The 16,533-nt window shown below is 39.1% G+C and overlaps 7 non-coding genes across 7 annotated transcripts; 2 read left to right on the top strand and 5 right to left on the bottom strand.

The window, feature by feature from the left end:
• Window positions 1-1,093: 1,093 nt before the first annotated feature.
• trnan-guu (transfer RNA asparagine (anticodon GUU)) lies at window positions 1,094-1,167 on the bottom strand. Its single transcript has one exon. It is a non-coding gene; the product is annotated as a tRNA-Asn (tRNA).
• Window positions 1,168-3,550: 2,383 nt separating this feature from the next.
• On the bottom strand, window positions 3,551-3,624 carry trnan-guu (transfer RNA asparagine (anticodon GUU)). The gene has a single exon. It is a non-coding gene; the product is annotated as a tRNA-Asn (tRNA).
• Window positions 3,625-6,414: 2,790 nt separating this feature from the next.
• On the bottom strand, window positions 6,415-6,488 carry trnan-guu (transfer RNA asparagine (anticodon GUU)). Its single transcript has one exon. It is a non-coding gene; the product is annotated as a tRNA-Asn (tRNA).
• A 1,135-nt stretch (window positions 6,489-7,623) lies between these two features.
• trnan-guu (transfer RNA asparagine (anticodon GUU)) lies at window positions 7,624-7,697 on the bottom strand. The gene has a single exon. It is a non-coding gene; the product is annotated as a tRNA-Asn (tRNA).
• Window positions 7,698-10,157: 2,460 nt separating this feature from the next.
• trnak-cuu (transfer RNA lysine (anticodon CUU)) lies at window positions 10,158-10,230 on the top strand. The gene has a single exon. It is a non-coding gene; the product is annotated as a tRNA-Lys (tRNA).
• Window positions 10,231-10,682: 452 nt separating this feature from the next.
• On the bottom strand, window positions 10,683-10,755 carry trnav-aac (transfer RNA valine (anticodon AAC)). Its single transcript has one exon. It is a non-coding gene; the product is annotated as a tRNA-Val (tRNA).
• A 210-nt stretch (window positions 10,756-10,965) lies between these two features.
• trnag-ucc (transfer RNA glycine (anticodon UCC)) lies at window positions 10,966-11,037 on the top strand. Its single transcript has one exon. It is a non-coding gene; the product is annotated as a tRNA-Gly (tRNA).
• Window positions 11,038-16,533: the final 5,496 nt, after the last annotated feature.

Below are 16,533 nucleotides of genomic sequence, written 5' to 3'. Positions count from 1 at the left end.
CCAATGTGGAGTGGAAATCACGGATTGATGCAGCCAGCAGAACAACATTCTCCACAAAAAGGAGAGATGCAATCCTGTGGTAAACATGATGTCCAGATTCTTTTCATGAAAATCAAAAGTTGCTGGCTACGTAACATCTCGTCAATGGCCATGCCCAACACCCTTGTTCAACTTTACAGTCCACGGCTACAGTCAGTTTGACTGTCATCTGTGATTGGCCAATGCAGTGTAATGTCGGTGTGCGTTGCTCCAAGAGTTGACCATTTTGTTATTTTCCCTCTCATGTAACATACAACACTTGAAAGAACACTCCCAGCATACTTGAAACATTGCTCCACAAATTTGATTGACATGGTGCTTATTTATTGCTAGTTTGTGCTGACTTGACAAGGCATTTACTGATTGCAATTGCACAATACACTTGCTACACTCCATACTCTCACTGAAAACGATTATCCCGTCCCTGGGTGGGCTCGAACCACCAACCTTTCGTTTAATAGCCGAAAGCCCTAACCGATTGCGCCACATATCTTTCTCACATCAATCTTCCTGTCAATCTCTTTCTCTATATCCAATCACTGATAATCATACTTTAACATTGTCATTCTCTCTTCAGTAAGGCACTACATGTTAAACGAGAAACCAACATCAAAGCTTAACTTTCATTTAAAAAGTTAAGCTTTTAAACGGTCGTGGCACGAGATCTCGTCACACCCCTACCAGATTCTTTTCATGAAAATCAAAAGTTGCTGTCTATGGCACAACCCTGGCAGAGCCCAACACCCTTGTTCAACTTTTGTCAGCCCCCAACATGATGTCATCCAGTAAGGCACTACATAGTAATCGGGTAGTTGACAGGAAAGCCTAACTTTCATTTAAAAAGGTGGGCTTTTAAATGGTCTTTACTTTTAACAGTGTTGATGTAACATATAACACTTGAATAAACACTCCCAGCATACTGGAAACATTGCTCCACAAATTTGAGGAAAATGCCAATTTTTATTGACAGCTCATGACTGGCTGGGATTTTGTACTGCTTGCAATTGCAGAATACAGTTGTTACACTCCATGTTCTCACTGAAAACTATATTGCCGTCCCTGGGTGGGCTTGAACCACCAACCTTTCGGTTAACAGCCGAACGCGCTAACCAATTGCGCCACAGAGACAGACACCACACTTGAAATCCAAGAACAAACTGACTGTATTAATAATTACACCACACCAATCTTCTTGTCAATCTCATTCACCATCTTAAGCCTGATTTATGCTTCTGCGTCAGAACGACAGCGGACCTACGCAGAGCTCTCTGCGTCGACGTGGACCCCTATGCCGTAGCCTGACGTGCACCCCCAAAAAAATCCTAACTACGCGCCACGGCAACGCGGACCGCAAGGGCTGTGATTGGTCCGCTCAAAACGTCAGTTCCTCCGGCAGTTGCTTCTTCTTTCTTCCTGCAACACCGCCATTATTATTAATAATGAACAAAAGGTATGTTTTTTCTGTTATTACTGCACATAGCACAATGCTACATGCTACTGTCACCAAAAAAAAAAAAAAAAAAAACATGCGACTGTGACCGGAAGATAAACAAGGATACGGATATGACTCCTCTGAAACCACACACTCCCCCTAGCGGCATGGCAGTGAATTGCAAAGCAACGCATTCCCTCGACGCAGAACTACGAAAGGTTCCGACGCAGAAGCATAAATCGGGCTTTGCTCTCACTGATAAGCATACCGTAGCATTCTCTACAAACCTGAAGGGAACTATTTACCATTTTACAGCAGGGCACCATTGCCTCAGACAAGGATATGACTACTCTCAAATCCCCACCCACATGCGCCAGTGCAAAGTGCAATCACGGATTGATACAGCCAGCAGAACCACATTCTCCGCATAAAGGAGAGTTGCAATCCTTTGGTTAACATGATGTCAAGATTTGTTTTCAAGAAAATCAAAAGTTGCAGGCTACGTAATATCTCAACCATGGCTATGCCCAACACCCTTGTTCAACTTTTGTCAGCCCCCAACATGCTGTCATTCAGTAAGGCACTACATGGTAATCGAGAAACCAACATCAAGCCTAACTTTCATTTAAAAAGTTGGGCTTTTAAACAGTTTTTTACTTTTAACATTACCATGTTAAGAGAAATATCTTCCACTCCTCCTGGTAACATCTGTATCCTCCCTCATGGCAGGGTTGTATGTCTGACTTCGACCCTGAACACACCTGTAGATCTCTCTGCACCTCCCGCTAGCATAACACAGACACGCTAACAGTGATATTAAGTTTAAGGAAACAAACACAGACAAGCTAAAAGTGATATTAAGTTTAAGGAAACAAACACAGACCGCTGGTTAAAACATAAATCTACATCATCTGAGGCAGAACCTACTCAGAAAAAACAGCGAAGGCCGAAAAACTAATGACAACAGCCCCATGTGATGTCAACATTAACAACGGTAATCCTCAGACAGGTAACTGACGTTACTATAGTAACAAGTTTCAGGCTAACCGGTATATGAATGGCTCCAAATAAACAGGTGATATTAATGGCGCAATGTGTAAAAACGCTGCGGTGATGGGCGTTTTATCAGCTGATGTTACAAAACATCAATTTTAAGCCACTCAGATGTTTCTCATTCAACAGACTTGAAGAGAGAGAGTGAGGCAGATTCAACAAAAACGTGATGCTACTGAAACTGAATATCACTACTTAACTGTATAATACTATATAACTTGTAATTACTATAAAATATAGTTCAAGGAATAAGTTAACTATATAAGATAAACTCAATGTCTTAACCTGTGCAATCTAATTTAATCCAATACAGCAGCTCTGCTATACATTTTTACATTTATGAAGCTTATACATTTTTTGACAAGAAGTTGAAAATTCTGCTTTGTACATTATTGAGTGATTGTGGTGTATTAGGGTGCAATATATTGAAAGGTGTTCCTAATATTTTGTCCACTCCATCAACATACATGAGAAGAGAAAAATATTAAGAACACCATTCAATGTAATGCAATATCAACAAAAACTGAAAATGTATAAACTTTTTTTAAAAAGCTGAATTTATAGCAGAGCTGTTGAATTAGATTGAATTATATTGTTGAAGTTACAGGTGACTGTAGTTCAGAGAATAAAACTACTAAAGTGTATACCTAATAACTAATTACTATATAATATAGTCCAGATAATATCTTAAATTGAAGGAAAGTGACAAAATACAATCTGTGGTAAGAATAGGACGTTTAAGGAGGGAATTCCCCCTATTAAAAAAAAAAGGAATTTCAGGCCTAAATTCTAGAATAACCTGTCAACTGTTGGCTCGTAGTAGGCTATCTGAAATTATTATGATAGCATAATGTTTTATTTATTGTCAAGGATAGTTGCGTTTACACGTGGCTGTCTAATAGCCTACTTTTGACAACAGCCCACCCCGGTCTCACTGCCCCCCACCACCTTAACTAACACATTTTCTGCGAGAAACCCTGAAAATACAGTTGTTACACTCCATGTTCTCACTGAAAACTATTTCCCCGTCCCTGGGTGGGCTTGAACCACCAACCTTTCGGTTAACAGCCGAACGCGCTAACCAATTGCGCCACAGAGACAGATACCAAAATGTAATTCCAAGAAAAAATTCTCACTGTATTACTAATTACACCACACCAATATTCCTGTCAATCTCATTCTCCATCTCATTTCACGGCATGGCAGTGAATTGCAAAGCAACGCATTCCCTCGACGCAGAACTACGAAAGGTTCCGACGCAGAAGCATAAATCGGGCTTTGCTCTCACTGATAAGCATACTTTAGCATTCTCTCCCAACCTGAAGCGAACTATTCACCACTTTACAGCAGGGCACCATGGCCTTGGACAAGGATATGCTGACTCTCAAATCTCCAACCACATGCACCACTGCGGAGTGGAAATCATGGATTGATGCAGCCAGCAGAACCACATTCAACACAAAAAGCAGAGATGCAATCCTTTGGTAAACATACAAGACAATGTCCAGATTCTTTTCATGAAAATCAAAAGTTGCTGTCTATGGCAAAACCCTGGCAGAGCCCAACACCCTTGTTCAACTTTTGTCAGCCCCCAACATGATGTAATTCAGTAAGGCACTACATAGTAATTGGGTAGTTGACAGGAAAGCCTAACTTTCATTTAAAAAGGTGGGCTTCTAATGGTCTTTACTTTTAACATTACCAAATGAAGAGAAATATCCTCCCATCCTACTGGTAACATCTTTGTCCTCCTTCATGGCAGGGTTGCATGGCTCCAACCAGTATGATTGTCAGCTGTGATTGGCCACTGTAGCATAACGTTAGTCTGCATTGCTCCAAAAGTTGACTCTGGACATTTCAGAGCAACAGCGTTCACGTAACATACAACACTTGAAAGAATACTCCCAGCATACTGGAAATATTGCTCCACAAATTTGATTAACATGGCTCTTCTTATTGTTAATTTGTGACTGACTGGCAAGGACGTATTTACTGCCTAAAATGGCAGACTACAGTTTTGACACTCCATATTCTCACTGAAAACAATTCTCACGTCCCTGGGTGGGCTCAAACAACCAACCTCTTGGTTAACAGCTGAACGCGCTAACCGATTGCGCCACAGAGACAGACACTGCAGATCACTCACAAGAAAAAACTGTCTTTGTAAACCTAAACACACTACCCTTATTCAACATTTTTGCAGCACCACCTGATGTGGTCTGAATATGGTCTTCATAAAGGGGTTAGGGCTGCACAAGTAGATAATGCACTGATGCCCCCCAGGATTTTATTGTAGATATACTCATGTACACATGACAACAAAGCTGATGTTGGTTGCTATCCAAAGTATAAGAAATAAGCTTACTTGAGAAAGCTAATTGTAACCTGGTTACTTCAGAGCACGTAAATACAGCTATTGTAAAAGTGGGATTCCAATGATGTTTACATGAGTTTCTCATGGCTCACAGACACCACCTGCTAGTTTCTGGTGCACACAATAACTACCCTGGACATTAAAAAGCAAATGATTTGAAAAACATTCCTGCAGGCAGTTACAGTAGTATTACTCGACAAACATATTAGTACCTACACTGTTATTTTTTATCTAATAAAGTGGACTTTGCGCAGGACATCAAAACGTTCTAGTAATTGTGACAATTTACAAGTAGAATGAGAAAACTAACACCTTGTAATAGAATTTAGCATTTTTGAGTTGATTAAAGTAATCTCGAAGATCTTTGTTTTGTTCTCCTTGGCAGCACCTATGGTGATAAAGGATAGTTACAGGTGTATTTTTGGGCATCACTTGACCTCACTCCGGAAAAAACAGTACACCAATTCAGACACAAGTGAGTTGAAGATGTTATTTTTATTCCCACATTCTGTGAAGACCTAATCAGCCTCTGATTGGCTCTGACTCTAATATTTTTACACTAATCCTAACCGTCTCATTCCTTATGCCTAAACCCAACCAACAAAGGCAATGAGTACTAGCCAATCAGAGGCAGAGTAGGGCATGTCTTCATGGAATGCAAGTGGGGAGAAAACATTTGATGAGTTGAAGTGTGAGTCTGTTGCGTTCGCTCCGACTACCCTCTCTGATGGACCATCCACTGAGTGATGGAAAACACATGATAGCAATGTTACCAGCTATCTAGAACTTTAAATTAAATTGTAAAATTGTACTAACTTCCACTTCAATCTTTGCTGATTTTATTATGTTTGATGTACTGTTGTTGTTGTTTTTTTGTCTTGTGAGGTGTCCTTGAGTGCTTTGAAAGGCACCTATAAATAAAATGCACTACTGTTGTTATTATTATTAGTATATAGTAGTATAGTATAATATAAAATAAATTTAGACTACAAATTTGTAATTAGGCTATTACCACCTGATTTTCATTTTTATCACGATTCAGTTGCGTCACAGTAGGTAATCTGTCATTCAAGTTGAGGAGGTAAGTGTGAATGGTCAAAAATCTAGACTAGCGTTCCATTGTGTCCATACAATGGTTTTTCAGCCTTCCCAACCCCTTTTGTACTAGGCACAGTGAAAATGTGTGTAAAATATTTAACTTATGTATGCATGTATCATGCAATGCTTTATTCTACAGGTCTCCAGGGTAGTGAGATCCACTACAGCTCCTGCATTATTACTATTAATTAACCAACCCGCTTGTCGATCTTAATTCATAAACAAAGTTTAAAAACAGTGGCAGCCATTTTGTTATTTGGCTAGTAACAGTGTTCACATAACATACTGGGAAAAATGCTCAACATATAGCCACAAATTTGATTCAACATGGCACTCATTTTTGACAGTTTGTGACTGACTGGCCCGCTGCTTACAATTGCACAATACAAATATTCCATTTTCTCTGGAAAATATATACCGTCCCTGGGTGGGCTTGAACCACCAACCTTTCGGTTAACAGCCGAACGCGCTAACCAATTGCGCCACAGAGACAGATACCACACCTTGCTCAAAAGAACACTATTTCACATCAATCTTCCTATCGATCTCATTCGCTACCTTACTCTCACTTATAAGCATACTTGTCATGCTCTCCCAATATGAACAACCCTTTTTTTGTGGCTAACATAAGGTAATAAATCATGGCTGCCATAGTCTTCTTACAGCTCTGCTGTTTGTTTGAGTAGTCAGGCAATGGGGATTTTTTAATTCAAGTTTTCCAGACCTTTTTCTCACATGTCAGGTGTTTGTGTAGGTCTCAGTCTCTTGACATTTCTTAGAGTTACTTCTCTTCCTGTCTAAGATTATAACACAGTTGTCATGTGATGATGCTGTTTAGGGAGAAATTAGAGTGTTTATTTAATGCAGTCCAATGCAAACATGCCAGAATCTTTGTACAAAAATAGAGATTGGATAGAGGCCTGGATCTAGCTTTTCATTGTTTTTCCAATTACTCTTAGAGCCATTCTATCCAGTATCATGCAACCACAAAGTACTGCAGTCCTTCTGGCCTCACGATACCTAGCTGTTACTTTAAGAGCTCGGATTCCATTTACCCAACCTCCCCTCCCCCAGGGATTAGGGCTGAACCTTTCTGAATGTGGGACCGGTTCTAAGTAAGTAACAAATAAAATAAAAAGCAAACAGAATAGAAGAATAAAAAAGATTTTTGAGTAATTTACACTTGTAAGTGCTTACTTGCCTCTTTTTTCCCCCCTTTCCTCTCCCACTGTCAGGCTGTGTTTGCAAAAGGGTGTGTTACAGCTCTACCCCTCCCCCCACTGTCCATACACACATTGCAACTCCAGAGTACACGGTATAGCAGAGATAATAAAACAGCGTCAAGAATGGTTACAAAAGCTGACAAAACAGTTATCAATGGAAACTGAAAACCGCTGTATTGAGTACACATTGAACTGGTCAACACTATCAATTAAGAGTATTGGTATCATTAAAACACTCATCACTGTCATTCCTCCCCACATACAAGAAATACTGCTACTCTTTATTTGGCCACAGATTTGACTAAGGATTGTTTTTGTTATAAATAATTCATGACTGAGAAGGATTCATTTACTATTTGTAAATGGCAGAATACACTTGACATTCTCTCAAGAAAATGAATTCCCGTCCCTGGGTGGGCTTGAACCACCAACCTTTCGGTTAACAGCCGAACGCGCTAACCAATTGCGCCACAGAGACAGATGCGCTACTTCACTCACAAGTGGAATATATCTTCAATAAAATTGAAATGTACATGATGTGCTTAGGAACTGAATTTTTCTTAATATGTGTAAATTCAGTTTGGGGAAGACTACCAATCAAACTACTAAAGACAAAGAGTGTGTGTGTGCATGCGCTCTGTCATAGGCTACGTTTGGGGACAAATTTAGTTGAAGACGGCTTGTGCAATTGGGGATAAAAAGCCATGTCTCCAATTAGGAAAGGGCTATGGCTATGGTTATGGTTAAGGTTAAGTTAAGGTTAGGGTTAGGGCTACAGAAAATGAATGCTAGACTACATAATGTCCCCAAAAGTGACCATGGTCTGGTGTGTGTGTGTGTGTGTGTGTGTGTGTGTGTGTGTGTGTGTGTGTGTGTGTGTGTGTGTGTGTGTGTGTGTGTGTGTGTGTGTGTGTGTGTGTGTGAGAGAGTGTGGCAAAACATAATTTCTGACATCTTGGTTAAAGTAAGGGGTAGATTTATGCTAAGGTTACGTTATGCTAAGGTTAGGCATAAATTGGTTATGGTTAGGGTTAGGCTGTACAAAATGAATGGGGTCAATTCAAGGTACTAACAAAATAGTTGCGCAAAACTATATTTGTGCGTGTTTTTTAGGGGGTAGGGGGGATTACAGGTCTTATTTGGTGGAATGTGCCATAATATGTTGATGTGGGGCATCATGTTGTGTTTGGATCTGTGTGATGCTACACGTTAAGCAGTGTTCTAAATGAACTTTTTTGTCCACTAGATTTTACATTCTAAAAGCCACTCAACGTTGTCAAAAGGCAGTCATCTCCTATTGCGTAACTTTAAGTGAACTTACATCAGCTACTCTCTTTACACCCAGAATGTAACACCACATTTTTAGATTAGAGAGTTTGTCAGATTTCTTCCTTTTCATTCTTAATCTGATGATGCAACTTGCATTGTGGCAAACACACAGATTGGAATGGGAATTTCACATCCAATAAAATTTGTGGTCAGTTGCCCAAACCACTCTGATTGGTCGAGACTCGAGATGCAGACAGGAAGAGACTAAAGGCCACTGTGATTTGTGGCTTTTCAAATTCACTGGCATTTGGTCGTGCTAATTTACAACCCTGATAATAGCTTTTTTTTTTTTTTTTTTTTTTTTTTTTAATTGTACATGTATATGGATAATATTGTGTATATATGGAGAGGCTGTGTGCTGCTACGCAACCTGTGTACCCAAGGCATATTCTTAAGGATAATTATTTCTTATCACATTTTGATACACTTTATCTTCTGATAGAGGTCATACCACTTCTGATGTCTTGGGGGTGGTCCCACCATCAACTCTTCCATGGCATCGAGGCTCTTACGCTTAGTGCTCATCTAAAGATAATGCGGAAATGATGACGATAACAAAGGTTACAGCCATGTATCATGGCAAAAACATGTATGCTGAACAAGTGCATGCTTATGAGTACAATAACAATACTGTTGGTTAGGCAAACTACACTGAAAACATATTTTTTGCTTCCAGATACAGTAATGACAGGACATATATACGACCATTAAAAGCTGTCATTCTTACCTAGACTTCAGGTGAGCAAATACATTACATTATTCATTGAAGGTAGTTTACATTAATGTAATTTGCTAGGTAGCTAGATAACTAGTTAATATAACAGTAAAATGACAGGTACTGTAAGCAAACCCACAATAGCTTGTCAACAAATAAACACAGAATGTGAACATGCATTGAACAATACCACTGACACTGCAGCACATAAACACACTACCATTATCAATAGCGATCACAATATGTAAGTTAATATAGCTCTATAATTAACATTGGCTACCTAAACTCAGTAGATTTGGTAGCGTTATATATTTCTAGCTATTCTGACTGAAGTGGCTATATAACATAATGTGGTCCTCGATAACAAAATGATAGAAATATAATGATGGGCATATAATGTATATGAAAAATGTTTACTTACTTTGATGAGTTGCTGGAGCATTGTTCTCCTATAGTACGTAATTGAATCACAATGGAAAGAAAGGACGATTTGTGATGTCAAATGTCCTACACTGCATGATATGCCTACATCCAGTCTCACATCAGAGAGTGAATACCATGAAAGGATGATGAGATTGGAGCTTAAACAGACGATTCTGACCCTGAAGTTTGTATTGGGTAAATGTTTACATACTCAACTCAATGACAACAATATGCTTCTTTTTTTTTCAAATATCAAACAAATTAACTCAAAAAAGGTAGAGTCACAGTCCAAGCCTGGTGTTTCAGTATTAATAAATTACATTGTATATCGTCACTGGTAGAAACAAATTTGCCTTAACTAAAGATATTGTCTGCCAGGAACATACACAACCTCCATAACCTTTTGTGTAATAGAAACAGGCACATTATTGGCGCAGGAATAAAAATACTCATATTTTCTGAGTCACACATGCCCGGCTAGCTCAGTCGGTAGAGCATGAGACTCTTAATCTCAGGGTCGTGGGTTCGAGCCCCACGTTGGGCGCTACCATTTTCCCCCCCGACATATTTGATTGTGATGTAGGGTTTTCCATAATCAATATTCTACTGCTACTGAATAAATAGGAATGCACTACACATGATATCAAAATCTTAAATTTAGAGAAACACAACTGGCCCTATGGTTCACTCACATCACTGAAGCTGAACACATTCATGGAGATGACAGTAGACTTCAGGAGGAAACCCCTCAACAAGCTCAACAGCACTCTGTCGGCTGGGGAATCCTTCAGGTTTCTTTTTCCACCTATTTGCCTAGTAGTAGCTTTGTGTTTATATATGCTTTTCTCTGTTAGTCTGCTGTACTTGTTCTGTTGTTCTGCCGTATGTTTTAGGTATATGTATCCTTCAGTATAGTATATCAGAGTCCTTTGAGAGCCACCGGAAACTAAAGTCAAGTTCCTTGTGTGTTCATACATAATTGTGCAAATCAAAAAGTGTTTCCGCCCGGTTTCGAACCGGGGACCTTTCGCGTGTTAGGCGAACGTGATAACCACTACACTACGGAAACTGGTGACACAATCACCAAGTGAGTAAGGTTAAATACGGAGGCTTCTCAGCAGCACAACACCACATCTTAACAGATCATGCATCTGATTCCATTGAAATGAAATAAGATATTTTGTGAATTGAACGTGCAGTGTTGTGTACTGAAAAACAAATGCACAGTTGCACCCTATGGTTGCGTAATTTATAGAGTTATGACACAGTTGAACATCATGCGTTGGTGGTATAGTGGTTAGCATAGCTGCCTTCCAAGCAGTTGACCCGGGTTCGATTCCCGGCCAACGCAAAACCTTTTTCATTTTAACCCATTCTACTCATTGATTGTACATGTAATCTAATTATCATTATACTAACAGAATGTGTACCACTGACGGCACCAGTACTAGTATTATATAAAAGCACTGAGGAGTACTAGCAATGTTTCCCCTGAATGCTTGAGTTCACCAGGGAGGAAAATGGTGGGACACTTGGGAGTTTCTGGTAACGCATGCCCTTAACTAAATGTGAGGGCTGTAGGTTTGTTAGTGGCCGTTCAAGCAACTAACTTGCATTCTGAAATCCCCAGGCAATTGGTAGGCCGGGAGATCTCAGACTGCCTGGTATCCCAAGACTAGGGTATTGTTGCCCCTGCGTCTCCCCCTCCTCTGCTCTGCTCTCTGTCAGTGCCTGTTAGCATGGGACCACAGACTCCATACTGTGAACTTTCTACTAATTCACATTAGCGGAGTGGAGCAGCAAAGTAAAGCAGTAACAAACAAGTGTGGCTGACCAACACACACTGCAGCACTTACACAACTGAAACCAGCACTAATGACACAAACAGTAATATTAGTACTACTGCTGCTACTAATACAACAGCAATAGCAGTACAACTGCCACTATCAATATTATTAGTACTACTGTTAATACAGCAGCACCAGCAAATATCTGTAACAACAGCAGCACAAAGAGTGACACTGGTAGTAAATCTAGCTGTAATTATTGGTAGTATTAGCATTCTAGCACTAGCAGTGCTAATAACAGTAGTACTTGTGATAATGGCAATACAAGTAGCAGCACTGTGTAGCACTGTGTAGAAGTAACATTAGTCTCACTACAATTGTCAGTAATAGTAGTGGCGTCACCAACAGTAGCAATAATGGATGAAGTAATGGCAGCAGCACCAGCAGCAGCAGCAGCAGCGCTAACTGTAGCAACAATAGTGATACTACAGACAATAGCAGTAATAGTAGTAGCACTAACAGTACCAAAATTAGTATCAGTCCAAACGTTAACAGTGATGGTAGTACTAATGAAATTGCTAATGACAATAGGACTAGCTGTGAAATATCTGTGAAATGTATTGCTTCAGCTGTAACCTCAATTTTTAATACAGTGACAACTTCAGAAGCAAGCAGAGCCAATAACTCCATCTGTGCCTCTGTACATGTGTTTGCTATCCTGGTGACACTGTCCTAACAAAAGTGCAACAGGAGAGAGAAACCTTTTAATGCTGCAGAAATTACAAAATTATAAAATATATAAAACCACAGAGGGATTACTCACCCATTAGATGTTCACTTGTTGGATGAACTACTCTTGGATCTTTCTTCCATCTCTGGGTTCAGCCATAAATTGCTATTTTGAAAGAAAAAAAAGAAAAAACGTTCATGTAAGTGTCCAGTTGTTGCCCAATATTAATCATAAATCATAAATATAAGCCATGTTATTAATAGTTTTCATAATTTAACTGTGCTCCCATCAGCAAAATGTAACCTCTTACCAGGCACCCCCATTTTATCCACAAGCATTGAAATAATGTTACCAAAATCAGAAGGTACAACCTGTTTGATTCCAGTCATAACCATCGCCTCATTTCAAATACATATACATGTTTAAATTGTATTTAAAGTTAGTGTAAGGGATCATGAAAACAACACCACCAAGGCTAAAGGTAATGATTTTAAATAATGTTAAAGCAAATCAGTATTTCGTGATGCAAACTTAAATTTGATGCCCTATTCTAGTCTAGCTTTTATTTTATTTTTCTGTACTTTTTTTGTTTTTAATTGTATGTTTTAATGTTTCCAATTTTTACTATTGTTGGGTTTTAATTTTATTTTTCAAATTGTATTTTTTAATGTTTCAAATTTCTACTATTGTTGGGTTTTAATTAAATTTTTCAAATTGTATGTTATTTATTTCCAATTCTTACTGTTCAATGTTTGTTTTTATGTAAATAACATTGAGTTGCTCCTGGGTATGAAATGCGCTCTATAAATAAAATTGCATTGCGTTGCCTAGAGTGTCCCAGGCTTTAGACAGTGTCGTTTAACCTGTTAAAAAAAATGTTTGTAACACGATGCTAGCAGTATGCTACCACTATATCACGTTATTATCAAGCCCACTTAACTAAGCTATTTGTTAGCCAAGTAAAAAAAAATGAACCCTTTCGAGTACGAATTCGAATGACATGCAAGTTGGAGGAAAACTCACAAAACGAACTAGAAAATCACCATGAACTGACATCAACAATCTGCTCCGTTTAAGCTACACTACTTCATTGGCTAATTGTGTTTGCTAAGCGCTAGCATCAAGTGAGCGTCGACAAACCTGTTCACTTCGTTTCCTAATTCGGCAGATGTCCCAAACTCCAACTGACAACATTATTTGTAACACATTTTACTGGGAATAAAAACTAAACCGCGTCGTCTATTTTCACTTATTTCACGGACAACTTTATGTGACGTCCTCGGTCCTCCTCATAGCAAACATTTCGCAGCTCGTCCGCTCCCAGCAACACTTTCACCAACACGCAACACGTGACCAGAGAGCACCTTCAAGTGCATCAGTGTTACAGCTGCACGCAACCTAATATAATATAGTTACATTCATTTACGGTATTACCGTGTTTTAGTTATGACATGTTTATTCCATAGTATTTGGGTCCACATAGTTTGATTAATCCCAAATTAGTCAGAAATTTGCACCACTGAAAAGTAATATCCTTCCGTCTTCCATGTGGTTGTCCTGGTCTTGAAAATGGATTTTGTGTCAAATTTACACATGAACTATTTTAGCTTATATTGTGCTCATTTGTTATTAACCCTCTCATGCATGAATTATGATAACCTCAGTCGTGATTTTTCTCCTTTTTTTCATTTCTCTTTAGGCATGAAAAAACATATTTGACCTTTATTTTTTCTTTCACCAAATGATTTACTAGCCTATTACATTATAATAACATAAATCAACTGATCTACAACCAAAAACATGACTGCAGGTCTAGTGGTGATGTATGGGATGACGCACTAGTGTCCACTGGTGGCTGAAGTGTAACTATGCCATCAAAATCCTTTCATACATAAGAAATGTATAGCTGTCCACTGCAGTGACCACTACGCGTGAAAGGGTTAAGTTGTGTAATTGAGGTCTATTTAATATTACTCCATCATAGGAGTACTATAAGGCTGCCTAGAAAGCATCAGATGTCCCAATTTGGAAACTCTGAGAAAATCATGCAAACCTTGCACATTTTATAATGATGACAGTGATATCTCACCTAATGACTTTTAAAAAAGAGTTTTAAGTTATCATATTGTTAAAATACATATTATATCCTTATCAACGTCATTTTAAAATGTTTTAATGCTTTGAAATGAGAAATATATAAAGAAATATATAAATCGAAGATAATGGAAGTGAGAATACATTCGATGCAGAGAAATCTTATATTCTTATAAAGAAAAATGGTTAACTAATAAAGAAGAAATCATTGTTTCTTTCATCATTCAAGTAGGATTTTTCTTCTTGTATTATAAACTGAGATTTATGATAGACACTGTGACACCACTAGGTGGTGCAATTACTCCACTTTTGTTCTTCTATGGCTCTGCGAACTCTGGGACAGTGGAGCTCACTTTTCACTACTCAAGGAAAATGATTGCAAATAAAATTGAACTAAAACTGGGACTGAGTTAGAGAGACATATGTGGTCAAAGGTGTTATCTCTCACATGGGTTAATACACTTATATGAAAAAATACAGGGGATTGATGCAAATACCCATTGAGAAAGGGGCGTTCTGAAAAGTTGACCTACTTCCTCAGGATGACCTACCAGTAGGTCAGGCTTTCAGACAAGTCTGATAAACTGACCTACCCGCTCAGGATAACCTAGCTCATCACATCAAGTAGGGTAGCACATTCTGTCATTCTGGAAATATATATCATAATGACCTACTACCCATTATATTATGCTTAAACCATGGGTAGCACATACTGTCAGGCAGGAAATATCCATCAGAATGACCTACTACCCATTATATTGTGCTTAAACCATGGGTAGCACATACTGTCAGGCAGGAAATATCCATCAGAATGACCTACTACCCATTATATTGTGCTTAAACCATGGGTAGCACATACTGTCAGGCAGGACATATCCATCAGAATGACCTACTACCCATTATATTGTGGTTAAACCATGGGTAGCACATACTGTCAGGCAGGAAATATCTATCAGAATGACCTACTACCCATTATATTATGCAGTAGGTCATACTGATAGATATTTCCTGCCTGACAGTATGTGCTACCCATGGTTTTAGCACAATATGATCCACTTCGGCAAGACGATAGACTATCCTGTAGATCCACTTCGGCAAGATAGACTCTCCAGGGTAGGTTACAATTATGGACGGGTCCTCTGTAAACTCCGCACTGCACATGCGCACATCATGTAGGTAGATCATTCTGAAAGGTAAGTTAAATTTTCAGAACAGGGGCACCACTACCATTGGGTTAATGCTACTAATGTCCCCAACAACTGCCTATGACATGAATGAGCCAGAGGAGATGGAGAAGGAAATGCAACACAGCCACTAAATCAGCTTAGTGGGTTAGGTTATGCAGGTGTGTGTGTCTGTGTGTGGCTGATATGACAGTTTTGACCCATACTTGAAAAGACACTTGCTTGGGCACACAGCAGGACTGGACAGATGACAGATGTATTTCTCTATCCTACTACCATATTTATTTGGCCAGCAATGTAATAATGTTGCAATTTTTGCTAAAGCTGTTTACATGCTGACAGCTGGACTAGGTTGCACCCTGGGTTCACACTGTGGGTAGTGATCATGTTTTGTGCATTATACTTACAGATTACAGTCTGTGCAGTTGTATTGTGACCACTGACTCTACATTGTATGTGATGTGATATTGTGTGCAGCTTTGTATTTTGTATGTGTATTGTGTGTTTTCTGCTTTGCACTGTTTGTTATTGTCCTGTTATAAGTTTTATGATTGACCTACTGAGGGGACTGCAGATGAAAATGAGCTATAAACTAACTCTGTATCAGTACATCAAGTGGTAACATGGTCCCAATAAACAACTTACTTCTACTACACCTGTTCACTGTATTATAATTTTGGCATTAAAGGCATATTACATAGGAAAAAAATAAACATTTCTTTGCTTTGACAGTGATCTTAGGGGACCCCTGTGAGAGACCTCGTTTTCAACCACGTGCAATAAAAGTCAACGTATCACGTGACAAAGGCGCAACATGGTTGTCATGGAAACGAGCTCATCTTCCAACAGCGTCGGGGCTTGTAGCTGCAGCAGAGTCCCCAGTCAGGAAGACAGAGGGGGATATTCGACGTTATTTCATTTACGGTGAGTATAATTCTTTCACAGAGCTTCTGAACTGAGTCACAGTGTAACAGGGAGACATGTTTAGCGGTAAAAAAGGACACAAAGGTGAGATAACATGCAGTAGTTGGTTGCGGTGTCAGTGCCAGCCG

Source organism: Scomber scombrus, chromosome 11, assembly GCF_963691925.1.
Source record: "Scomber scombrus chromosome 11, fScoSco1.1, whole genome shotgun sequence".
NCBI classification, from domain to species: domain Eukaryota; kingdom Metazoa; phylum Chordata; class Actinopteri; order Scombriformes; family Scombridae; genus Scomber; species Scomber scombrus.
This window is presented reverse-complemented; position numbering and strand designations above follow the sequence as displayed.